The 25,890-nt window shown below is 48.1% G+C and overlaps 1 long non-coding RNA gene across 1 annotated transcript in view; it reads right to left on the reverse strand.

Annotated features, from left to right (window-relative positions):
* Nucleotides 1–821: 821 nt before the first annotated feature.
* LOC140915894 (uncharacterized) overlaps nucleotides 822–25,890 on the reverse strand; it is a 30,487-nt gene continuing 5,418 nt past the window's right edge. Inside the window, exons 2-3 of the long non-coding RNA XR_012160314.1 lie at nucleotides 3,143–3,314; nucleotides 822–1,873 (exon numbers count right to left, since the gene is read on the reverse strand). This is a non-coding gene — a long non-coding RNA (uncharacterized lncRNA). The remainder of the gene's footprint in view (nucleotides 1,874–3,142; nucleotides 3,315–25,890) is intronic.

A 25,890-nucleotide genomic window follows, 5' to 3' on the forward strand; every position in this document is an offset into this window, starting at 1 on the left:
GTTTCAGCCCCGATTGGCTGCCACTGGATTTCCCCTACGCACCGTAGTTTGGTGGCACAGTAATAACAGAGCAGATTTGCTTTGCCTGTTTATCCATCCTCAATCTGGAGGGTGTGAGACTCATAAGCTTGGCTAGAAGAGGACCAAGGGCCAGAGAGTTTTGGTCTGGACTGAGCGTGGCTGCCCTCTAGGGACAATGCTCCCTCCTTTGTGCCAATCCATCACGCTGTGTTGACTCTGACAATGGATAATTACAGCGTGCTGCAGCAGATCAGTGATTGCTGTCGCTGAGCCATGGCATTGCTCTGAATGCTCACTGCGATGGTGTTAAACACTGTCTAGCGGTTCCTTCGCAGCAGCTATTCCTGGTCCAGCCCAGGCTGAGCCAGAACATCCATGCCTAGAACCATGTGAATAATGGATTTTTCAGTGCACAGGCACTTCCAAATGACTCAAAATATGGTTTCAGGTCAAACTCAGTGTTTCCACCCCCAGTTTTCTATTTTTAAAATAAATTTAAATGAAATGTTGGAAGAGTCATTTTGATTAAAAAAACCCATCTAAACGTATCATTTCAAAAACATCAAAACAAACTCTTTTGCCTTTTTCTAAATCCCTTCCCCCCCACCAGCCCAACAATTCAGCAACAACAAAATTGACCTGAATCTGTGAAATATTTCGGTCAACCCAAATCTGCATGGTTTTGATGGGAAAAAAAATTGGTCAAAAGTGTCCGAGCTGCAGGTGCACCCATGGGCGTCTGATACCCACAGCTTCATTTCATTCAGAAGACTAAAGCAGGGGAGAGAGGAACATGGGCTGTCAATTCGCCGTCTCCCCTGGGCACTCTGATATCGGAAGTGTTGTTATAAGTGGGCAGATGCTGCAGAGGAATGTGAAGGGGGTGGATTCTGATTGTTGCCCAGTGTTAATGAGGACTTTAAGAGATGTTCTCCCCCATCTCCTTCTGCCTCTTTAAATATTTTTGAGTGAATGTAGGTGTGACGTTTCCCTCTGGTGTTATCTGGACTGGTGATCTGCTAGGTCACTCCAGTCCTTGACTCTAAGAGCCAGCCTTACCCTGCTCTGCTGTGAGAACACCCACTCCTGGACTGTTCACGCGCAGCCTCTGGCATGTAAGCTGCTCCCAGCTACTTGCAACCAAATGACACTAGCCAACATCTCCAGTCCCAGACACAACCCTAGGAACCTCCGTCTTGCAGTGTCCAGTTATGTCCGCTGGATGCTGCAAGCTTATATGAGTTTGTCAATTTAACAAATAAATTTATATGTACCAGGCTTGGTATCCCAAGGGAAGTCTCTGGCATGCTTCAAACCAAATGCACTGCTTCAGGTAGAACAAACAAATAGATTTATTAACTATAAGGATAAATTTTAAGTAAGTCAAAACATACCAAGTCAGATCTGGTCAAATGAAATAAAAGCAAAACGCATTCTAAGCTAATCTTAACATTTTCAATGTCCTTACAAACTTAGATGCTTACCATCACAGACTGGCTGGCTGCTCTTCAGCCAGACTCTCCCCTTTGATCAGCACTTCAGTCGCTTGGTGTGGTGTCTGTAGATGTAGGTGGAAGAGAGAGGAAGAGCATGGCAAACGTCTCTCCTTTTTATCATGTTCTTTCTTTCCTCTTGGCTTTACCCCCTACCCTTCAGAGTCAGGTGATCATTACCTCATTGCAGTCCCAAACTGACCAAAGGAAGGGGTGTGACTCACTCCAGAGTCCAACAGATCCTTTTGTTGCTGCCTAGGACAGCGTCCTTTGTTCCTGTGAGGCTGGGCTGAGTTTGTCCATACTTGCCTTGATGAGGTGTGAATTGCCCCTCTGCTCTTAGAGTTTTTTTGCCTGGGCTGATTTTAAGTCATGAGAATATATATTTTAAGTCATGAGCCTCATAACTATATACATGAAATTATAACCTATAACATCACTATAACATTACTGTAACAATAATTACTACAACAACAACAACAAGTGCAAGCTCTTCTCCACACTGCCCAGACATTGCACTTCCCCTCTACCCTGGAGGGGCGAGAGGGAGAGGAGAATTGCATCTCTGAGGGCCATTTGGTTTTTGGCCAACCCAGAGAGACTGACATCAAAGCCCAGGTTTTCAGCAGGTGTGATGGTGGTTTAATACGGGCCCTGGGATAGGGACAGGACGGAGACCGGACAGAGACCATCAAGTCATTTTACACAGGCCCCCAGATAGGTTTCGAAGAGTGCAGAGTTTGGGGATGTGTTTGGGTCCTGAAACCCCAAAGGTGGATTATGTTTAATACCTCAACCCATTAGTGTCTTGCAAGCAACAGTTTGGGACAGGAAAACCTGGCTCCTAGGAGGACAGTGTCTTTTTCTCTTGGGTTAAATAAAGCTCCAAAGTCTCTTTAGGGAGCACTTCTCATCCCTCACTGGAGCAGGCCTCTCCGCCAACGAGGACAAGACCTATTGTAAAAAGGAGCCGAGAGTACCCACAATGGATTTTGCGGAGATCCAGGGCAGAGTTCTCAGAGTAGGCCCCCAGCTTTGAACAACAACCTTCTGTTCGGGTGACCAACAGCCCTCTGTTTGGGTGACTTAACGTAGGGCCTCTAGCTCCAAAACACAAGCCTCTACCACATGAGCTGAAGGACTGACCAGCTGAGAATACTAGCAGGCAGCTGTTGTCTGGACCAGTCACAGAAGGGGACTCAAACACTTGGCCAGTGTTACATATTGAACTCAGTTTACCAAGGTGTGGGGAGTAGCCCAGACCTGACCACATTTGCAGAGGAATTCAAGATATATCTCTTCATGCAATAACATCAGAGGAACAACTGGCCCACTAGAGATTAGCACAGAGGGGGAAAAGTCCATGCTGACATTAGTGGTGTATTGAAAACTAATCTATAATTCTAAACGGTTAAGGGTTTTCCTAGGCCTTCTTGAAGGCTGGGGTCGGGGGGGGGGGGTCTATAGGGAAGCATGCAATCAAAGTCAGACTGCAAAGAGCCAGTCTAGAGTAAGGTAGGGTGAGTTGTGCACCTCTGTTTTAGGGAGCAGCCTGTTCTCTCTCTGTTTCAGGGTTCTTGTGTGTTATCATTCTAAATTCTATTAAATAAAGTAGGGTTACATTGTACCTTCCAGCAACGCTTCTGTGTTTACGCTTTGAACATAAACAGAGAGGAAAGAAAATGGCTCTGCAGATTGTTTTCGTTTTAATGGTGCATGGTAATCCTGCCTCCTTGGGATGCTTCTCCATAATTTCCTTCTGCCCTCTTGTTCTTTGTGACCAAAGAAGAGATTTCAGCCCTGCAATTTAAGGAATAACATTATCTCTCTGAAAAGGGCTTGGTGTGTCTCTTTAAATAGGAGACTTCTGCCCCCTTGACCAGGGCTGTTGCCACCAGCATGAAAGGTGAATGTGACTGAAGGGCCAGAGTCACTGATTTAGCTAATCTATGCTTACATATAGCTAGGACCACATCATCCAGGTGACTACTCCAGCCCCAGAGATCAGGATCATTGTAACACCTAGAGGTCTTATCGGAGATCAAGGCCCCATTGTGCAAAGTGCTGTACAAACACACAGTGAAACACAATGCCTGACCGAAAGATCTTGCACTCTAATTAGAGAGGAAAGACAAAGATTATTTCCCCATTGTGCATGTGGGTAACTAAGCCCAGAAATATTAGGCAACTTGTACAAGGTCACACAGGGGGTTTGTAACACAACCATGAATTCAGCCCAGATCTTGTAACTCAAAGCCCCACTCTTGAACCACAAGGTTATCCTTATGATAGCAGAAATCAAGCGTTGTTGCTTTCTGTCTGTAACTTCTGTTGAGTTACAGCTTGGCCGTGGAACACCACAGAGGAGTGAGGACACTAGCGAGTCACCCAAGCAAACAGAGGGAAAGTGGCAGCGACAAGGAAGGCTTTGTTTTAACTGGAGCTGCTTCCCCATAGCTGTGCAGCTTGAGGGTTTTAAAACTAAGTCTTTCCTTTGGCAAAGATCAAGCATAAAACACGAGCACAATGGAATTAAATGCAGAAATGCTGTAACTGTAAATGAACAAGGGCAGGGAACTCAAAAGTACAGAGCAAGAGCAAACAGGATGATAAGGAAAGCAGAATTGCAAACCTCTCATGCCTACATGTGCCTAAGATGTGTGGTAGAAAGTGGCCTTTTGGCATAACCCACCCCCCACACAATTACCTCTGTCCCCTTCCCAGCTGCTTCGCTGGAGTCATGCTCAGCCCATCAGGGGTGTGCCCAGAAAGAGGCCTCAGGGGAAGAATCATTGCTGTGCAGCATGGCCCCATCTCAGGGCAGCACCATTTCCTGCTGCTCAGATTAATGGCAACTCACTTTCTGTGATTTTCCCACTCCACAGAGGATCTATAAGTAGGAAGTTGGAGGGTCTCATCCAATCACAGTGTGGCATGGACAAGAGCCATGCTAACATTGGCGCAGGGAGCCTAGAGGGGGAGGGCACACATGTTGAGATTCATGGGATAAAATAGTTATTCCTATGGATCTTGGTGTCTGCAAAAAACAGCTACTGTGCCCTGTAGCTGTTCTGCCTGGTCAAGGTTCCTTCCCCACTCTGAACTCTAGGGTACAGATGTGGGGACCTGCATGAAAGACCCCCTAAGACTATTCTTACCAGTTTAGGTTAAAAACTTCCCCAAGGTACAAACTTTGCCTTGTCCTTGAATCCTATGCTGCCACCACCAAGTGTGTTAAACAAAGAACAGGGAAAGAGACCACTTGGAGACGTCTTTCCCCAAAATATCCCCCCCAAGCCCTACACCCCCTTTCCTGGGGAAGGCTTGATAAGAATCCTCACTAATTGGTACAGGTGAACACAGACCCAAACCCTTGGATCTTAAGAACAGTGAAAAATCAAGCAGGTTCTTAAAAGAAGAATTTTAATTAAAGAAAAGGTAAAAGAATCACCTCTGTAAAATCAGGATGGTAAATACCTTACAGGGTAATCAGATTCAAAACATAGAGAATCCCTCTAGGCAAAACCTTAAGTTACAAAAAGACACAAGAATAGGAATATACATTCCATCCAGCACAGCTTATTTTACCAGCCATTAAACAAAAGGAAATCCAACATATTTCTACCTAGATTACTTACTAACTTAACAGGAGTTGTAAGGCTGCATTCCTGATCTGTTCCCAGCAAAAGCATCACACAGACAGACGAACCCTTTGTTCCCCCGCCCCAGATTTGAAAGTATCTTGTCCCCTCATTGGTCATTTTGGTCAGGTGCCAATGCGGTTATCCTAGCTTCTTAACCCTTTACAGGTGAAAGGGTTTTGCCTCTGGCCAGGAGGGATTTTATAGCACTGGATACAGAAAGGTGGTTACCCTTCCCTTTATATTTATGAAATGCCCCAACCTCACCTCCCAGAGCCGAGGATCTGGCAGAGTGCCTCCTAGGTGATAGGCCCTCCTGATGATCTCTCCCCGCTGTCACCAAGCCCTAGACTTCTCTCCCACCACATCTGCCAAACCCTCCCCTTCAATGTACAGAGCAATGATGTCTGCTTGACATCCTGCTTCACTACCCCAACACCAGAGCTGGCCCGGGCTAACGTAACAAAGACACATGGGGCAGAGCACGGGGAAGAACCTCACGGGACACACACCCAGGATTAGAACAAGCCTGCTCACTCGCTCAAGGGCCCATGAGATCCAGCTGCCTCAGATCCCTCAGTTCTTTATTTACTTCATCCCCTGGTATTCATTCACCTCTTTCTCATGTAGGAAAATCAAGTTCAGTTTATCCATTGAAGCACTTTTAATGCACTCCTCACCATGGTGTCTAGGCATCAGCCTAAGTCTCCTCACCTCTTCACACGAAATAGGCAGCACTTTCATAGCAAAGCATTTGTTTGGTCTGTTGGTTTTGGTTCTCAAACAATTCAGTGCCCTGCTCCATTTGACCCATGGCCTCTTTGTCCAAACTCTTGCCTCAGTGGCATGTTAAACCAGGTCATATGATCTTGCTCGAACCAATCAGGGATATTTCTATATTTTGCACCTGGTGATGGGATAGAAACAACCTCAGATTGAGCCCCTTCAGATTTGATTTTCCACAACCAAATCCTCCTGAGGTTTTTGTTTGGGTCAGACCCAAATCCACAAGAGGCCTGGTTTGGATGAAACCAGTAGACTGCAAGAATGATTGAGCATGGCCAGCGTCAAACCCCAGTCCTGTTACAGGCAGAGACAAAAAGCCCAGACCTAATGCAGTCAGCGACCTGAACACCAGCCCACATTCAGTCTCAGCCTGAGCCCTGGGCTTGATTTGGCATCAAACCCAAATCCCCAGCTCAGATTCAGTCTCAAATCCAAACTCCAGTCCAGATTCATTCTCAGACCTGAACCCCAGCCTACACTCACAGTGATTGACATCCAGAGCTATATCTGATCAGCACTTCCTGGTCCCATTTCTATAGTATTATTAATGATGATGATTATAGCACCAACAGTGCTATTATGAACATAAAGATTCACAGGCACACATGCATGCATGTGCGTGCACACACACACACTCTTATGCCTCTTGAGAAATGGGTCCGTTCCGCTCTCCTCTTCTGTAGTGATAAAATATTGATTAGGAAATTTGAAAATTTGAAATGATTTAGGAGTCTCTGGATGGGAAACGTAATGTACTGTGCCGGCCGCCTTATGAGCCATCCATCACCTGTCAGCAAGCAGCAAGGAAGTGACAGAATCAATACAAACGTGTCTGAAGATGGGTTTAACTCATTTCCCTTCCCCTTTGGGCAACAGTCAGAGTAGCCCGGCTGTGGGAGAAGGAAGGCTCAATTGCTAACACAGGGCCAAGTTCACTCCGTGCAAAAAGTGTAGCAGGATTAAAGCCCCGCTCTTCATTCACCCCATCCCAGAAACTGCTGGAGGCCAAGCAGATTTAAGTCACAAGCAAAGTGTTTGGTGATCTCAGCAGAGTTCACAAGGGCATACGGAACCACCAGGATCTAGCTGGTCCAGCCCAGGACCAGGAGCCAGGATGAGCTGAGTTTTAATCCCTCTGTGGCCTTGGGCAAGTTATTAAACCTTTCAAAGGGACCCAAGGGATACAACATGCAAGACAAATGCTGCATTGACTTACTCGCTGCGTAACTTCTCAGAAGTCAGTGGGGTCACTGTATGCGGCATTGGCCCCCTTTTGTTTATTAAGCCACAGAACAGGTTCCTGTTTCTCTTACCCAGTCCAAGATATTTTTTAAAAAAATCCATCTGCACGGTGACATATTGGCCTCTTACATTCTGCAGATAGAGTCAATTGACCTGTGATCCTATTTTGCAGATTCCCTTAGAGCACTATAATCCATCCTTCGAGACATTTGAAATGAGACTGGACAGAGCCCTAGAGAATAGACTGCGGAGAAAGTCGTGCGTCAGTCCCCAGGGGGATAGACTTGGTGACCATAACCGCTCTAATTTATTATTAGAGTTAATTATTCATAAGGCGCAGCAGGGGTTGATGGCACTATACATACAGATCAAATACACCAGACAAAACCTCCTGTCCCAGAGAGCTTATGCTCTTAAGTCCTAGCTCTGTGTAGTTCGATTTCTGTGGTCCTTGCCCCAGTGCAGCTTTAGCACACCAAGTGAGCTGCATTGCCAGAAGCGTCTAGTGTGTCATTATTGACATAAACTGTGACCATTGTGACAAAGCTCTGTCCTTGCCTCCGTGGGTCCCGCGTTTCCTGGTGGATTTCGCTAGCCTCAGAGGCTCACTGCAACCCTCCACGTAACCCTTCTCTCTCTAGAGACAAGGGTCACAGTCTACTGAGCCATTTTCATCATAAGCCAGTGAGGGAGGTGAGGAGAAGTTATCCTCCCTTGCACAGTCTCTGTTGTCTCCCAGTCTCAGTGATTAATCCGGGGCAAAGGGCGGGGGAGCCCGGGCCCACCCTCTACTCCAGGCTTCAGCCCAGGGACCCTAATAGTATCAGCTATGGTAGCTGACCTTTTAGAAACATGACATGTACAATTCCCTGGGCTACTTCCCCCACAGCAGCCCTCACTTCCTCAAGCTCCACTTCACCCTTACCTCAGGGCCTCCTTCCTTGTGCCTGATATGGTGTGTACTACTCAGTCTCTCCAACAGCGCAACTTCCTCCCACAGCTCCTGACAGGCACACCCACCTGACTAACTGGGAGGCTTTTAACTAGTTTCGGCCAGCCCCTGATTGGCTTCAGGTGTCCCAATCAACCTAGCATTCTCCCTGCTTTCTGGAAAGTTCTTAATTGGCCCCAGGTGTCTTAATTGACCTGGAGAAGCTGCCATTTCACTTATCCTGGTACCAGGGATTTGTTTAGCCTGGAGCTAATATATCTATCTCCCATTACTTTTCTATAGCCATCTGGCCTTGCCCTGTCACACCGTATAGATCATTGTTTCAACCACTGCTATATATTTGAAGCAAATATTGTACAAAAGTTGTCGTGTAAGGTATCTATAAAAAGGTTATGATTTGCTGGTTATGATTATGCTATCTATATGTGTATCATTTTTGTAGTTGAAATTATGAATATTGGCTATGTACTTGTATCTCAATGTGTTTGAGTCTAAGTAGCCTCAGTTAAGCATTTGGTCAGCTTCTTGAGAAAGGACTATTCTCAGAAAGTGCCCAATCAAGAAACACTTAAGTGACAATGGACTTTGGGAGACGTCAATCCACATCTGAGCTTTCCTGGGAACATTCAAACTAACGCGTAAACAATGGTGTTGGCCTGTAAAGAACTGAGTCATGCAAGGATGTGTGATTTGCTCATGTGACTACAGACTCCATCTTGTTGCTGTGATTTTACACAGGAGAACAAAGAGGTTTCCGCCCACAAGAGAGACTATAAAAGACCCTGGAAAACCCTCCCTTTTGTCTTCAATCCTGCTTCTTGCCTCTGGAGGGACTTTGCTACAATGAAGCTCTGAACAAAGGACTGAATGACCCATCCAAGCTGTGGATTTACTCCAGAGACTGGATTTGAACCTGCAGTTTATTCTATCACTGCTACAAGCCTGAACCAAGAACTTTGCCATTACTGTATGTAATTGATTCCAGTTAGAAATATAAATGAGAGCTAAAAATTGGTTTTCTTTTATAATTAAACCTTTAGATTTTAGATTCTAAAGGATTGGCAACAGCGTGATTTGGGGTAAGATCTGACTTGTATATTGATCTGGGCCTCAGGTTTGGGCCTTTGGGATCGGGAGAACCTCCTTTTCTCTTTTACTTGGGTATTGGCTTTCATAACCATTCATCCCCATAACAAGTGGCACTGGTGGCGATACTGGGAAACTGGAGTGTCTAAGGGAATTGCTTGTGTGACTTCTGGTTAGCCAGTGGGGTGAGACTGAAGCCCTCTCTCTTTGACTGGTTTGGTGTGCCTTAATAGTAAAGGAAACCCAGGCTTGGGCAGCAATTTTTCCTGAATTGATACTCTCAGTTGTGTCCCACCAGAGGCCGACTCATTACATCTAGCAAGGGAAGGGAAGTGACACAGCATCCGTCCACATGCTGGGCCTGATCCTGAGAGGTGCTGAGCTGACAGGAGTCCCATTGACTTCCTCAGTGGGATAAGCAGGTTCTCAAAACCTCTCCAGATCAAGCTGTGATGGGCTCAGTCACAGAGATCCTCTTGGGACTGTTACCTGATGTACTGAGATTACCTCTGAGCCTGTTTTCCCTGCCAGCTTGGGACTCCAGAACCTTGCCATGTTGAGCCAGACTTGCTAGCCTGCTGCAACACAGACCCAGGTCTGGTCCACACCCCCAAAGCTGTAGACTTTGACCTGCTGAGCAGTTTTTGGTTACTTATTTCCCACATCCAGACACTCGGTTCCCAATGGAATCCAAACCCCAAATACATCTGTTTTACTCTATATAAAGCTTATACAGTGTAAACTCATAAATTGTCCACCCTCTATAACACTGATAGAGAGCTATGCACACCTGTTTGCTCCCCCAGGTATTAATCACTTACTTTTGGTTAATTAATAAACAAATGTGATTTTATTAAGTATAAAAAGTAGGATTTAGGTGGTTTCAGTAATAACAGACAGAACAAGTCAGTTACCAAGCAAAATAAAGCAAAAATACAGACGTCTAAGCCTAATACATTAAGAAACTGATTACAGATAATATCTCACCCTCAGAGATGTTCCAATAAGCTTCTTTCACAGACTAGTCTCCTTCCTAGTCTGGGCCCAATCCTTTCCCCTGGTACTGTCCTCTTTAGTTCCAGCTCAGGTGGTAACTAGGGGATTTCTCATGACAGGCAGCCCCCTTTGTTCTGTTCCACCCCCTTTTATAGCTTTGGCCCAGGGCAGGAATCTTGTGTCTCTCTGGGTCCCCACCCCTCCTTAAATCTGGTACTTTTCCATTTAGAAGATGTATTTCAGCATCATGTGACATGGTCACATGTCCTGTGAGACTTCATTCTTCCCGGGCTGGCCCGAATGTACCCAGGGAGGTTTGCAAGTAAACAGAGCCATTTACAACCAATTGTCTTAGTCAATGGGAGTCATCAAGATTCTAACCCACCATCAATGGCCTATGCTTTGCATAATTACAATAGGACCTCAGAGTTATATTTAATATTTCTAGCTTCAGATACAAGAATGATGCATACAAACAAATAGGATAAACACACTCAGAAGATTATAAACTTTGTAATGATACCTTACAAGAGACCTTTTGCATAAGGCATATTCCAGTTACATCATATTTAAACTCATAAGCATATTTCCATAAAACATATGGAGTGCAACATCACAGACCCCATGGCTGGTTCTTCTCCTTAAATCTGGGATTCATGATAAACTCATTTCTGTTTATTGTTTATTGTAGAGTCAGTGGGAAGGTCACTTAACGCAAATTCAGAACACCTAGACACTAATCCTGGGCAAGCCAGTTTACTTCTCACCCTTCCTCTGTCTTGTTTATTTAGTGCAAGACATTTGACACAAAGCCTATCTCCTGCTATGCGTTTGTGCAGCACCTGGCAGAATTGTCAAAGTTCCTTCCCCACTCTGAACTCTAGGGTACAGATGTGGGGACGTGCATGAAAGATCCCCTAAGATTATTTTTACCAGCTTAGGCTAAAAACTTCCCCAAGGTACAAACTTTGCCTTGTCCTTGAATCCTATGCTGCCACCACCAAGCGTTTTAAACAAAGAACAGGGAAAGAGACCACTTGGAGACATCTTTCCTCAAAATATCCCCCCAAGCCCTACACCCCCTTTCCTGGGGAAGGCTTGGTAAGAGTCCTCACTAATTGGTACAGGTGAACACAGACCCAAACCCTTGGATCTTAAGAACAGTGAAAAATCAAGCAGGTTCTTAAAAGAAGAATTTTAATTAAAGAAAAGGTAAAAGAATCACCTCTGTAAAAATCAGTATGGTAAATACCTTACAGGGTAATCAGATTCAAAACAGAGAATCTCTCTAGGCAAAACCTTAAGTTACAAAAAGACACAAAAACAGGAATATACATTCCATCCAGCACAGCTTATTTTACCAGCCATTAAACAAAAGAAAATCTAACGCATTTGCTACCTAGATTACTTACTAATTTAACAAGAGTTGGAAGGCTTGCATTTCTGATCTGTTCCCAGCAAAAGCATCACACAGACAGACAGAACCCTTTGTCCTCCCCTCCCCCTCCAGATTTGAAAGTATCTTGTCCCCTCATTGGTCATTTTGGGTCAGGTGCCAGCAAGGTTACCTTAGCTTCTTAACCCTTTACAGGTGAAAGGGTTTTGCCTCTGGCCAGGAGGAGTTTTATAGCACTGGATACAGAAAGGTGGTTACCCTTCCCTTTATATTTATGACACACACCCCAAATCACAGATAGGGTGAAACAATGGCTGTGATTTCTTCCTGGAGCTCTAGGAGAAAACAGAGTTAATAAGACACATGCACCTCAAAATATACTACTAACTGTATAAAGACTAACAATATTTTCCACATCTCGAGGATGATTTTAACCAGTTGATTCTGGGAAAGTTTCACGGGAGAGTGCATCAGACACTTTGTTAGAAGCTCCTGAGATGTGTTGTATGTCGAAATTAAAATCTTGGAGAGCTAAACCCTACCAAATAAGTTTTTTTTGTTATTTCCCTTGGTGGTATGAAGCCACTGTAGCGCAGCATGGTCTGTTTGCAGGTGGAAACACCGTCCCCAAACGTATGGGTGTAGCTTTTCCAGAGCATAGACAATAGCGTAACATTCCTTTTCACTGATGGACCAGTGGCTTTCCCTCTCAGACAGCTTCTTGCTAAGAAACACAACAGGATGGAACTCTTGATTCGGTCCTTCCTGCATTAAGACTGCTCCCACACCATGCTCAGATGCATCTGTGGTTACTAGTAACGGTTTGTCAAAGTCTGGGGCCCTTAGCACAAGGTCAGACATGAGTGTCACTTTAAGCTGGTTAAAGGCCTTCTGACACTTTTCAGTCCACTGAACTGCATTTGGCTGTTTCTTTTTAGTTAGGTGTGTCAGTGCAGGGAGGGGCGGATTACACCCATCTGTAGCATACCCTGGATCTCCTGTTCTATAGCAGTTTTAGCTTGAGGAGACACCCGGTAAGGCTGGGCTCTAATTGGGTGAGCATTTCCTGTGTCAATAGAGTGGTATGCCCGTTCAGTCAGTCCTGGGGTGGCTGAGAATGTCAGTGCGTAGCTAGTGCACAACTTCTTGATCTGCTGTTGCTGCATACACCCAAGGGTCATGGAGAGGTTCACCTCTTTCACACCACCATCACTTTTCCCTTCCGAGTAGACACCTTCAGGCCACCCAGCGTCATCTCCTCCCTGAGCTGTAAACTGACAAACCTTTAATTCTCTGGAATAAAAGGGCTTTAGAGAATTAATGTGGTATACCCTAGGCTTTCGGTCAGAGGTGGGGAATGCTATGAGATAATTAACAGCTTCCAGGAGCTCTTGGACTGTGAATGGCCCTTCCCACCATGCTTCCATTTTATGGGCCTGGAGCGCCTTTAAGACCATGACCTGGTCCCCTACTTTGAAGGAACGCTCTCTGGCATGTTTATCATACCAGGCTTTTTGCTTTTTTTGAGCATCCTGTAGGTTCTTTCGCAAGGGCTAAAGAGGTTCAGAGGGTGTTTTGTAGGTTGGTTACAAAGTCCAGAATGTTAGTTCCTGGAGAAGGTGTAAACCCCTCCCATTGCTGCTTCACCAACTGTAATGGCCCCTTAACCTCGCAGCCATATACAAGTTCAAATGGTGAAAACCCTAAACTGGGATGGGTTACAGCTCTGTAGGCAAAGAGCAACTGCTGCAACACTGGGTCCCAATCATTGGAGTGCTCATTTACCAATTTACGTATTATGGCCCCCAAAGTTCCATTAAACTTCTCCACCATGCCATTTGTTTGATGGTGGTAAGGGGTAGCAACCAAGTGATTTACTCCACGAGCTTCCCAAAGGCTTTCCATAGTTCCTGCCAGGAAATTAGTTCCTGCATCTGTAAGGATGTTGGAGGACCAACCTACCCTGGCAAAAATGTCTGTTAGTGCCTGGCACACACTTTTAGCCCTGGTGTTGCTTCGCGTTATTGCTGCTGGCCATTGGGTGGCAAAATCTATGAGAGTCAGTATGTACTGCTTTCCTCTGGGTGTCTTTTTCAGAAAAGGACCCAGAATATCCACAGCTACTCGCTGAAATGGAACCTCAATGATGGGGAGTGGCTGGAGAGGGGCTTTGATCTGGTCTTGGTGTTTTCCCACTCTTTGGCACACCTCACAAGACCGGACATAGGTAGAAACATCCCTCCCAATGGAACGACTTTCCCAAATGGTCTTTGGTTCTGTTCACTCCAGCATGGCCACTAGGATGATCATGGACTAAGCATAAGAGCTTTACCCGGTACTTAGTTGTAACTACCAACTGTCTCTGAGGATGCCAGTCTTCCTGGTGTCCACCAGAAAGAGTTTCCTTGTATAAAAGTCCTCTTTCTACAACAAACCTGGATCGATTAGAAGAGCTGAGAGGTGGTGGGTTGCTCCGTGCCGCCATCCAAACTCTCTGGAGGCTTTCATCTGCTTCCTGTTCCCTTGATGCTAGAGACATCAGTTCCCCATTGGATTGTGGACCTGGGCTTGGTCCCTCTTGAAGCTATGCAGGTGATAGGGCCGTTTTCATTGACTGTGAACCACTCTCCACTGATGCACTATGCTGGGTTTTAGGATCCGGCTGAGCCTCTTGTGTAGGGTTATCTGCTGCTGCCGGTGCAGGTTCGGTGGGGCCCTCTGGTGTTGGGGTTGCAAGTACTGGATTCAGTGCTGGCAATGGTTCTGGTGCTGGTTGTTCTGCTGGTTCCGGTTCTGGGACTGGCTCTGTCTGGGTCCCTGTGACTAGATCCACTACTGCTGTTGCAGACGTTGGCATGGGGTCCTGTTCCATCACCCCTGACCGGGTCCTGGTAGAAGTTTCTGGAACAGAGCTAGGTGTGACAGCTTGCTTAGCGTGGCTGTGGGTGACCATTCCCCCCCTCTTGGCTAGCTTCACATGACTGGCCAAGTCTTCTCCCAACAGCATGGGGATGGGATAATCATCCTAGACTGCAAAAGTCCACGTTCCTGACCAGCCCTTGTACTCGACTGGCAACTTGGCTGTACGCAAGTCAAAAGAGTTTGATTTGAAGGGTTGACCTCTGGGTCGATTAAATTGGGGTCCACTAAGGAAGCATGGATAGCCGACACTTGTGCTCTGGTGTCCCTCCATGCTGTGACCTTCTTCCTGCTCACACTCAGTTTCCCACCGCTCTGAGGGTATCTGGGAGGCATCTGGGCCTGAGGACCTCTGGTGTGATTCCAGTACAATGTAATCTGTTGGGGTTCTTGGGGCAGTTGCCCTTTACATGCCCCGACTCGTTACCTTTAAAACATCGCCCAGCTGACGGGTCACTGGGGTGAGGTGGATTGCTGGAGAACGGTGTGGCAGGACGATAAGGTGTCTGGAGTGTTCCTTGGGGTGTAGTTGGGGCCTTGGGCTGCCCCCGATAGTAGGGTGTGGTCTGAGGGCGTCCCTTCTGGTATACACTCCAACTGCAACCAGGGTTGTTTCTCTCTCCTCCCTCCACCCGTTTTGTTCCGGTTTGCCCCACTTCTCTGGTGGTTGGGGACTGCTTGTCTTGATCAGCATAAGAAGCAAGCCTCCTTGGATATGCTCAGGAATTGCTCCTGTGTCATCAAATCCCACATTCCTCCAAAGTTAGTTACAGCCCGTCCATTGAGCCATTTATCAAAAAGATCTGTCATCTGGTTTACATAAGCCACATTACTTAGTCCAGGCCCTCTCTTAAGGGTTCAAAATTTAACTCTAAGTTTCAGGTGTAACTTGAAATTGCTTTAAAACCAAATCCTTGAATTTATTATAGTCAGAAGCCTCCTCAATAGGTATTTTATTGAATACGTCCAGAGCTCTTCCAGTCAATTTTGCGACCAATGTGGTCGTCTTGTGAACTTCAGGAATTTGATGGAGTGTGCACAGTCTCTCAAAGGTGAGAAAATATTCAGCAATATCACTGGATTCATCATACTGTGGACATAGTCGCTCCCATTTGTGGATTGTTGGGGAAAGATTGGTTTCAGAGTAGCAGCCGTGTTAGTCTGTATTCGCAAAAAGAAAAGGAGTACTTGTGGCACCTTAGAGACTAACAAATTTATTTGAGCATAAGCTTTTGTGCGCTACAGCTCATTTTATCAGATGCCTTCAGTGGAAAATACAGTGGGGAGATTTATATACACAGAGAACATGAAACAATGGGTGTTATCATACACACTGTAAGGAGAGTGATCACTTAAGATGAGCTAATACCAGCAGGAGAGCAGGGGATGGGGGGGGGAGGATTGTTAGGGTTATTTGGTATATTCTGCTGAGCCTTTGCCTTCTCCATCTCCAGTGCATGCTTTCTCTCTTTTTCCCTCTCCTCCATTTCTTTTTCCTTTGCCTCCATTTCCATCTGTCTGAGTTCTTCCATGTTCCTTTTGTCTTTCCTCAGCCTCAAATCTTGCTAATTCCAGCTTCTGTTGAACATTGCATTCTGCCATCCTAACCTGTCTGTTTTTAACTAACTTTACACCCAAGAATTAGAAAGAAAACAAAAAATAACCTGGCTTGTAAAATTTTGCTGTGCTGTAACCTGATACCTTTTGTCTCTGATAGCTATTCTCAGCCTACAGAAAAATCTTTTTGTTATGCCTGCTGCTCTGTCCCCCAGGCAGAGAGACAGAATCAACAGCTGCAATCACCTTTTACAATCCTGCTGTGCTTCTGGTTCAAAATGATCCCACCACTCTGCCACCATGTCAAGGTTCCTTCCCCACTCTGAACTCTAGGGCACAGATGTGGGGACCTGCATGAAAGATCCCCTAAGATTATTCTTACCAGTTTAGGTTAAAAACTTCCCCAAGGTACAAACTTTGCCTTGTCCTTGAATCCTATGCTGCCACCACCAAGTGTGTTAAACAAAGAACAGGGAAAGAGACCACTTGGAGACGTCTTCCCCCAAAATATCCCCCTAAGCCCTACACCCCCTTTCCTGGGGAAGGCTTGGTAAGAGTCCTCACTAATTGGTACAGGTGAACACAGATCCAAACCCTTGGATCTTAAGAACAGTGAAAAACCAATCAGGTTCTTAAAAGAAGAATTTTAATTAAAGAAAAGGTAAAAGAATCACCTCTGTAAAATCAGGATGGTAAATACCTTACAGGGTAATCAGATTCAAAACATAGAGAATCCCTCTAGGCAAAACCTTAAATTACAAAAAGACACAAAAACAGGAATATACATTCCCTCCAGCACAGCTTATTTTACCAGCCACTAAACAAAAGAAAATCTAATGCATTTTCTAGCTAGATTACTTACTAACTTAACTGGAGTTGGAAGGCTTGCATTTTTGATCTGTTCCCGGCAAAAGCATCAGACAGACAGACAGTCAGACCCCTTTATTCCCCCCTCCAGATTTGAAAGTATCTTGTCCCCTCATTGGTCATTTTGGGTCAGGTGCCAGTGAGGTTATCTTAGCTTCTTAATCCTTTACAGGTGAAAGGGTTTTGCCTCTGGCCAGGAGGGATTTTATAGCACTGTATACAGACAGGTGGTTACCCTTCCCTTTTCATTTATGACAACAATGCAGCCCTGACCTCAGCTGGGACCTCTAGGCTCTACTATGATACCAGTAATAATTTAATCTGCTCTCCCCTTCAGAGGTAGGGTGTCTGAGTGGCTCATTACTAAACTACCAGCTCTCAGGCCTGTCCAGAATTCTGACCCGGATTTACTGCCAAGCCACAGGTCTTGCTATTTTCAGTAAGACCTTCAAACAGCTGCGAAAGTAGTGAGGCTCAAACTAGTTTCCGCCTTTCACCTCTGCAGCTGCCCTGTGGAATGTGCCAGTGACTCCTGCATTCATCTTGTTTACAACAGCAGTTAGCTCCTGAACAGGAGCTCTGTAGGAACCCTCTAGTGACAACTGCACATACAGTCCTCCAGGTGAGACCAGGGATGTGTGAAGTCCCTGCAGCTGCAGGGGTGGCATTAAGATCTGCAAAGTGCTGCTGGAGAGCTGAGCTCATTTAGAAATGGCTTTGAATCATCCCACTGGCGTGAGTAGCCTCTCAACATTTCCCCTGCCTTCTGTCTTGGTCGTCACCAGGCTGGATTTGCCAGTAGCTGAAGACAAGTTTTGTTTTAGCATCTCTAATTATTATTAGCATCAGCAGCAACAAAGATGGTGACTCCCTGCTTTAAGTGTCGAACTTTACTCAGCCTGACCACGCCCAGTGCATTCATCACCATTATACTTGTTTATTAACTGTAATAATTTTGTTAGGTACCTTAGTTGGATGGTCTGGGTGCATGACCCACTCAGTGACCCCAGGGGTCTCCTTTCGCCAGCTGCGGAGGCTGATCCTCACACACAGCATGGAGAAACCAGCCGGCTCAATCCAACCCTTCTGCCAGGAGTGGATAAAATAGATCCAAACCAAGAACAGAAGAACCCTGGTCGGTATTTTACCCTAATCCCCAGAAGATTCACCCTCAGCAGGTTTTGGGGGGAAACCATCCACCTCCATTAATCCCCAGCCCTCCTCAACCCATCCTGGGTTCTGACCAGGTGTAAAATACTGGCCCCATTGATGTGAATGGGAGTTTTGCTCTCGACTTCTTTGGAAGCCACAATTTCACCCAATGCACAGGGCCAGATTTACACCTGGGCGCAGGTGGTCAGAGCCCCACCCCCCGCTGCCCGGAGGTGGCCAAGATCTGCGGGAGCTCCCTCTGTCTGGAGGCAGCCACAAGCTCATAACCACCACGGGCAGCAGGGGTACCCCACCACTTTTAGGCACCTCACCACCCCTCTGTCCACAGACCCCCCCAACTGCCCAGCACCCCTGCATAGCCCCACCACAACTTCCCAGTGCCCCACACAGAATCCCCACTGCTCAGGGCCCCAACACACAAAGACCTCCCCCACCCCCAGCTTCCCAGCACTCCTCCAGAGACCCACTCTCCAAAGCCCTGCCCCCCCAGCCGCACTCACCAGCCCTGCTGGGAGGCAACTCTGTCCACCAAGGTCAGCGAGGAGCCCTCCAGCAGGGCTGCATGGGGCCATCTCCCCCTCAGCCAGCCCTGCCCCCTGTCAGGACCTGGGAGTGGCAAAATTTGAATTTTTAGGCATCTCTAGAATGCCGGTTCCCCGAGGCATGTGCCTAATGGGAAATCTGGCCCTGGCAATGCATTCAACCTCACCACTCATGTCCCAAGTGGTTTCTTCTCTCCAGCTGTATATCTCTCACCTCACAAGGAAGGAAAATCCCACCCAACCAGTCCAATGCCTATGCTGAGAACAGGGGTGGCAGATTTGTAAAAATTTTTGTGGTGGCCAGAAAACGCAGAACCCGCCCCCTCAAACTTCCCCAGCACCTGCCTAAGGCTCTGGGAGGGAGTTTGGAAGGGGAAACAGGCTCTGGGATGGAGATTGGGTAGAGGCTCTGGGCTGGGGCAGGGGATTGGGGTGCAGGAGGGGTGTAGGGTGGAGGCTCTGAGAGGGAGTTTGGGTGCAGAGGGCATAAGGGGTGAGAGATCAGGCTCTGGGACAGAGTTCGGGTGCAGGCTTTGGGCTGGGGAAGGGGATTGGGGTGCAGGATCTGGGACAGGGGTGGGCAATCTTTTTGGTCCGAGGGCCACATCAGGGTTGCAAAACTGTATGGAGGGCCAGGTAGGGAAGGTTATGCCTCCCCAAGCAGCCTGGCCCCTGCCCCCTATCCGCCCCCTTCCACTTCCCACCACCTGACTGCCCCCCCAGGACCCCACCCCCCATCCAACCCCCCTGCTCCCTGTCCCCTGACTGCCCCAACCCCTATGCACACCCCCACCCCTGACAGCCCCCCCGGGACTCCCACGCCTATCCAACCCCCTCTGTTCCCTGTCCTCTGACCGCCCCCCCAAACATGTGCCCCATCCAACCACCCGCTGCTCCCTGTCCCCTGACTGCCCCCCGGAACTCCCTGTCTCTTATCCAACCCCCACCCTCCCGTCCGCTTGCTCACTAGCTCGCTCCCCCTCACCCACTTACCATGCTGCTCAGAGTAGCAGGAGCTCACAGCCCCGCCATCTGGCTGGAGCCAGCCACGCCTCCATGCTTCATGACAGGAGCAGCGGGCCAGAGCACTGGTGGCACAGCGAGGTGAGGCTGCAGGCCAGAGGGACAGCAGGGGAGGGGCCAGGGGCTAACCTCCCCGGACGGGAGTTCAAGGGCTGGGCAGGACAGTCCCGTGGGCCGTAGTTTGCCCACCTCTGCTCTGGGAGGTAGTTTGGGTGCTGGGTGCAGGCTCTGGGCTGGGGCAGGGGGTGGGAGTGGAAGAGGAGGTGAGGGGTGCAAGCTCTGGAAGGGAGTTTGGGGGTGAGAGAGGGTGCGGGGGGTGGAGGCGCAGGAGGAAATCTTGGGGTCAGAAGGTGTGTGTGAGTAGTGGCTGTGGGTGTAGGCTCTGGAAGTGGATGTGGGGTTCGGTGCTTACCTGGAGCACCCCCTCCGGCAGCAGCTCCTAGGTGGGGAAGGCCGGGGGATGCCTGCGTGCTGCTGTCCCCAGGCACCGCCCCGCAGGGGTGTTCAGGGCACAGCCCCCCCCGGGCTGCAAGGATGTGCCAGCAACGATGTGGAACGAGCATGCAGGAAGCCGCTCAGCCCCACTGCACTGCCGGGTGGCGGTGGGAGCCCCCAGGCTGTTTTAAATAGCCCGGGAGCGGCAGGGCAGGCAGGAAAATTTACTGGAGCCAGGCCCCTGGGCCAGGAATATTTCTGGTGCCCGGGCCCCATAGAACTCGCTGCCCATGGCTGGGAAAGAGTACTCCATCCCAGCATTTTGCCTTCAGCCTGTGGGACTGAGACTTCCATAGGGAAAAGGGGATGAAGGGCCAGGAAGGTCCGAGGCTGCACCCGCTTCAAAGCGAACAAGGTAACTATTTCACCATCTGCCCCTCCCACCTTGATGTCCAAAGCTCAGTCTACACCCAGCTCCCTTGGGTCTGCCCAGTCTTGGCTGCTAAAGTTGGCCAGGCCAGAGCTGTGATGCTATAGCCCCCGGCACCAGATCTTTTGGTGCTGATGATGCCCAGGGCAGCAGGTGACCTTTTATAGGGGTTCAACCCTCTGAAATTAGAGTCACAGCAGACTTGGCTAGGGCTGCAACATAACAGTAGCCCCTAGGCCCAGTTCACCTCAGGCTGTTGCTGGGGATATGGGTGGGTGGCACTATACATGATTTTCTGATTTATTTTGCTTTTAATTCTACACATTAATACACTGTAAAAACATGAAACAGGAAGTCTGCTGTGGGTAATACCTTGGCTATTTCCTTGTGTGTTGGTGTGTTATACCGTCCCTAACGGACCCTATAAATGGTTTCCAAATCCAGCAAAAACGGTCTATTTGCTACCTAGTACAGCATGTAATCTTGTCCGGAAGTGGTACTGATCTTGTTAAAGTCTCCCAGCCATCTCGTCCTTGAGCATGCCTTAGCAGCCACTTTCCCCCGGCAAAGTGGGCTGTCTTTTTGTGCGATTGGCCTGTTAACAATGCCCAGGTAGTATTGCAGGTCTATGCTAATCTGCAGACAACCTGATCATGGTTTTTTGGAGACCCTTTCGTGGACAGTAAAGCCAGAGCTCTTGGTTACTTAAACCATAAATATATGCAGTAGCCAATTTCAAAGTGAAATTGCTGGACCATTTTAACTGTAAGGGATGGGAATTACAGACCTGATACAGGAAAGCACTTAAGCAGGTGCTTAACTTTCAACACGTGAGTAGATCTGTTGGTTACAAACAGATTATGCATGGGTTTACGTGACCCACTGAGGTGTTGAGGTGGGGGGGGTGTGACGGGTTTTCCTCTGTGCCTGACCTGCAGGGGCTATGAATTTGTTGCAGCCCCACATCTTTAGCGCCAGCTGTAGAGCTGGTCACGAATCAGTTCTCATTCTGAGAAAAGTTTCAAGTTTTCAAATATTTTCCTGTTTCACATGAAACCAAGAGCTTTTGAAATTAGCGGGGAAAAAACAAGAGAAAGAGAACGAGGACATCCCAAATGAGTGCAGGGCCTACTAAGTATTGTTTATACAAAGTGGGACAGCTCTAACGGGAGACAGTGAAAGGTACTCCTCTCCCGCTACCCCTCTACAGTCTGACGGGAAGGGCCCGCATCTGGGATGTGGAAAACGCATATTCACTTCCCAGCATGTCGACCAAAATAGGCCTCATAAGTGGACGCTCATCTGGAATTACGCTCAATGTGAAGCAAAGTGCGTAAAATATTTCCTGGATCAGGGCCTTAATAACTCCACCTAGTCAAGAGCAAGAGCGCCATTTCTCTAGTTGTTTCCAGTCCTTCCAGCAGCTTCACAAAATTCCGCTTGCCCATTTGTCTAGGGCAAGTAATATTTTTGGAAAGATAAGTATAATTTCTTTTCATAACGATGGGCCACTAGATGCTGTATCTGGGCTAGCAAATTCACATGCCCTTAGCTGTGACTTTGCGGTGGCCACACCTGTTCCATAAGGAGCCAACAAACATACCCTTGGGATAGCCAGTTTGCCCTGTCTCTTGTAAGCAGCCTCAGCTTCTCCTGTGTTACTAGCTGCCAGGGTTCCACATAGAAAGAGAGCCACACAGGTTTGCAGTAATACAAGGTAACTGTGTCACTGAGGCAAACTCATACCTTTGTAGCAGCACATCTTACCCAGTCTAGCTTTGGGCTAGCTACTGCCTCAGTTTTCCCCTCTTCCCTCAATAACCTCAGGTTTTCCTTTGCCAGGTAACAGCTCTTCTTAGGGAGAGGGTTTATTAACAAAGTTCACAAGTAAACACAAGAACTCCCACCCACCTGGTGCAAGGTGCTTAGTCCTGTCCCTGCAGAGGCTGTCCTCTGGCTAGCAGACTTTCTCTCTGCACTCCAGCATTTTTCACTAGCTCCTGTTCCCTGCAGGTTTGCAGCAAGAGGCCCTCTTCCTGGAAGCCAGCAAGAGCCATTTTATGTAAGGAAGCCCATACATCCTACCCTTCATCAAGCAGTAACTCCCTGACCTTCCTACCTAGAACCATTCCTCTGCTCCACAGGCGTCTGTTTTATCTCCATCCCAGCAGGCCTGCTTTTTGCCACATGACCTGCGTGTCATGTGACATTGTTCATTTTCTCCACCCGGAGAGGCAGGCAAAGTGGGTCACAGGTGCAGACTGGAGCCAACTCCACTTAAAGGGCCAGTCAACCTGTGACTAATCCATTTGCCTAGGTGCTGGATCAGGGTCTTACATGAGCTCTTCAGCAGATTCTTTCCTCATCTGGGAGAGCAAAACGGGTCTGTCTTATGCCTCAGTAGGCTACTCAATGAGTAACAAATATGGAGGCCTTTGTGAGAGCAGATGGTTTGGAAAGCAAGCAACTGAGGTACAGCCAGGACTGCGAGAAAGGCATGTAACTTTCTAGTGGCGCTTTGTGCAATCATTTTTGATCATTTTCTTCAAGCAATTTCATAAGCCAGAGATTGTGTTTGCTGTGTGAGATTCCTGCCAAGCAGCTGCTTTGGCACCAAACACACACACGAACGATTAGAAATTGCATGTTTCTGAGGCCACATTTATTTTATCCCAAGGAATTTTTTGGACTTTTCAAATTTGATTTTCCATGGGGGAAAAAGTGAAATCACACAGGTATTCACAAAAGAGTTTTTGAAAACTGGAAACAAAATTGGTTAAAAAGAAAAATCTTGATTGCTGAGGGTTACTGTAATGTTCACAGCATGCACACAGAGTTTAGCCAAAACAGAATACTCTTCCTGGAAGAGTTGCAATTTCACACTACTTTATTTCTCAGGGCTGGTCTACACTGGAAATGTACATCAGCATAGCTATGGTCTCTCAGGGGTGTGAAAAGTCCAAGTGTAGACCAGCCCAGAGAAAACGGGCTGTTCCCTAAAGCAGAGAGGCACAATTCCTCCCATTTACTTTTAAACTAGCACTTTCCAGACTGACTCTGATGTCAGGTTTTCCTACAGAGCCCCCGAGCCGGCAAGAAAGACCAAGAAACCCCTTAGAAATTGAAGTAGCAGCCGACAAGTCCAACACAGTTTCAAATATGTTTGCAATTGTTAATCTCCCTGCAATGGTTGTTGTGCCATATGACTGGTGCCAAAATGGATAGTTTCCCACTGGCTGGGCTTTGGAGGCAAACAGCTGGCCACAGTGGAAGGAAGAGGAGCAGAGCTGGCTTGCTGCTCCCTGGTGTCCATGCAGACAGGCAGAGCAAGGCCAAGCCCTGTGGCAGATTGGAGCCCAGAGCCAGAGCTGTCAGCACACAGCAGGCCAGGGAGGGACCCCACCTGACTGGGCAGGCCTGGGAGGGAAGCAGGCAAGAAAGGCGCTGGGGGTAGTGCATAGGAGGGAGTTTAGTGTGACGAGATGCCTATCTGACAGAGGGTCGGAGCTGCAGGTCTGTCACCTAACTGGCTCCATGCCCCTGTCAGTAGAATCTGAGGATGGGATAATTACGATGCCAGCATTGGCACAGGAAATGGTGCCCGTTCTCCAGATAGTTTTCTCTGGAACCGTGCTCCAGTGACAACTCATAGGAGTCAATACGTGGCAATCCCCTGCCCTGACAGCACACTGGGGCCAGGCAGAGAGGCGGTAAAGACACAGCTTTCACCCCTTTGACATTTAGGCTGACCCCATTGTGTCAGCACCTCTTGTCAGCCCATCTGTCACGGTGTCGGTTCCTGCCGGGGCCCCAGGGCCCAACTCACAGAGGTTGCTCTGTGTGTCAGCCCATTTATCTTCTCGGGCTGCTGTGCTGACGGGACTGGCTCTTCTATTTGTTACCTTGAAAAGCAGGGCCTGGGCGCGTCTTCTGAGACAGAAAAACAAGGGAGGGGGAGTAACTGGGGGGCCCGAAAGGGAGCGTGGCACCAGGCAAATGGCAGGTAAAGGAGAAGGAGCAGGAGGCAATGGAAGGAAAGGACGTTCTGGCTCCAGATGCCATGGGGAAATGCAAGAAGGAAACATGAAGTTAGCATCTGAGTCCTTGGCAAATGAATGAACAGGAGAAGAGCTGGGAGCTATGTGATGCATCTTTGGCTCAGGACCTAAGCCAAAGTATCACTGTTAATGTTGGGAGCACAGGATCCTTGCACTGGGTTCCCACTCTTGGGGTACATGGCTTCCAGCCCTGATCAGGATCATTCCCAAGACATCAGGGCTTGTTGGTGGCACAGTGGCTTTTCAGTGTCCACCAGAGACACCCCCCCCCAGGTTAGGCAGCTAAAATGACAGCAGAGGGAGTTAGAATGGGGTGGGGGTCAGTTCATGAGGAAGAATGTTCTCTGTGACTGCCGTGCCACACTCCTGACGTCAGTCACAAATGGTGAGCCGACGCCAGGTTTGGCTGGCACTCAGACAAAGTGTCTCTTAAGGAAAGATGAGTGTGTGGCTGTGGAGAGGAAGTCTGGTCTTGGGGTGAAGGCACTGGGCGGGGACAGTGGAAAGGTAGGTTCAGTTCCTGGCTTTCTGCCCCATACTTCTTTGGTGAGCTTGAGCAAGGCCTCAGTTCCTCATCTGTGAAATGGGGATAATAGTGCGTTTCCCACCCCAGGAGGCTTGACTCATTAATATTCATGAGGTGCTCAGCTACTATGGTGATGGCAGTTAGCTAGCTGAGGTACTTCCTCAAGGAGTGCATTTAGCTCTACAGCTGGGGCAGGGGCTGCCTGTGGACAGTGCCTAGTCCAATGGAGTCCTCATCCTGTACTGTCCAGGGCCTGGTGCTGATCCTGGGGAGGGGGCAGGGTGCCTTTGGGTGCTACTGCCATACAAAGAATGACCTTTCAGAGCGGCAGTCACTTGTGAATGTGTGGCACTCTTTGAATCTCAATTCAGCAAAGCAGGTAGCTTCTGCTCTGGAGCTACGTGGGGGTGCTGCCGGCTACCATTGAGGGACAGTGGCAGGCTGCTGTGAGGGAAGCTGGCACAGCGACACCCCCTGCTGGTCCGGCTTTCCCCACCTCTCCCCGCACACTCACACCCCCTCAGAGAACAGCTATGCAGCTGTCAAAACCCCCTAGCTCCAGAGCCAGCTGCAGTAGCACAGCTGCTAATCTCACAAACCAAGAGCTGTGAAACTGCCAAGGAAGTGTGGCTTGGTGCTGTCTGCGCTGCATTCCCACCTTCTGCTTGTCTGTGGGAAAGCTCAAGGCTGTGTCAGGAAGGAAAGGGTCCGGTCTGTGAGCCAGGCACAGTGGGGCCTCGGCTGAGC

The sequence above is a fragment of the Lepidochelys kempii genome, chromosome 8, assembly GCF_965140265.1.
Source record: "Lepidochelys kempii isolate rLepKem1 chromosome 8, rLepKem1.hap2, whole genome shotgun sequence".
Classification (NCBI taxonomy): domain Eukaryota; kingdom Metazoa; phylum Chordata; order Testudines; family Cheloniidae; genus Lepidochelys; species Lepidochelys kempii.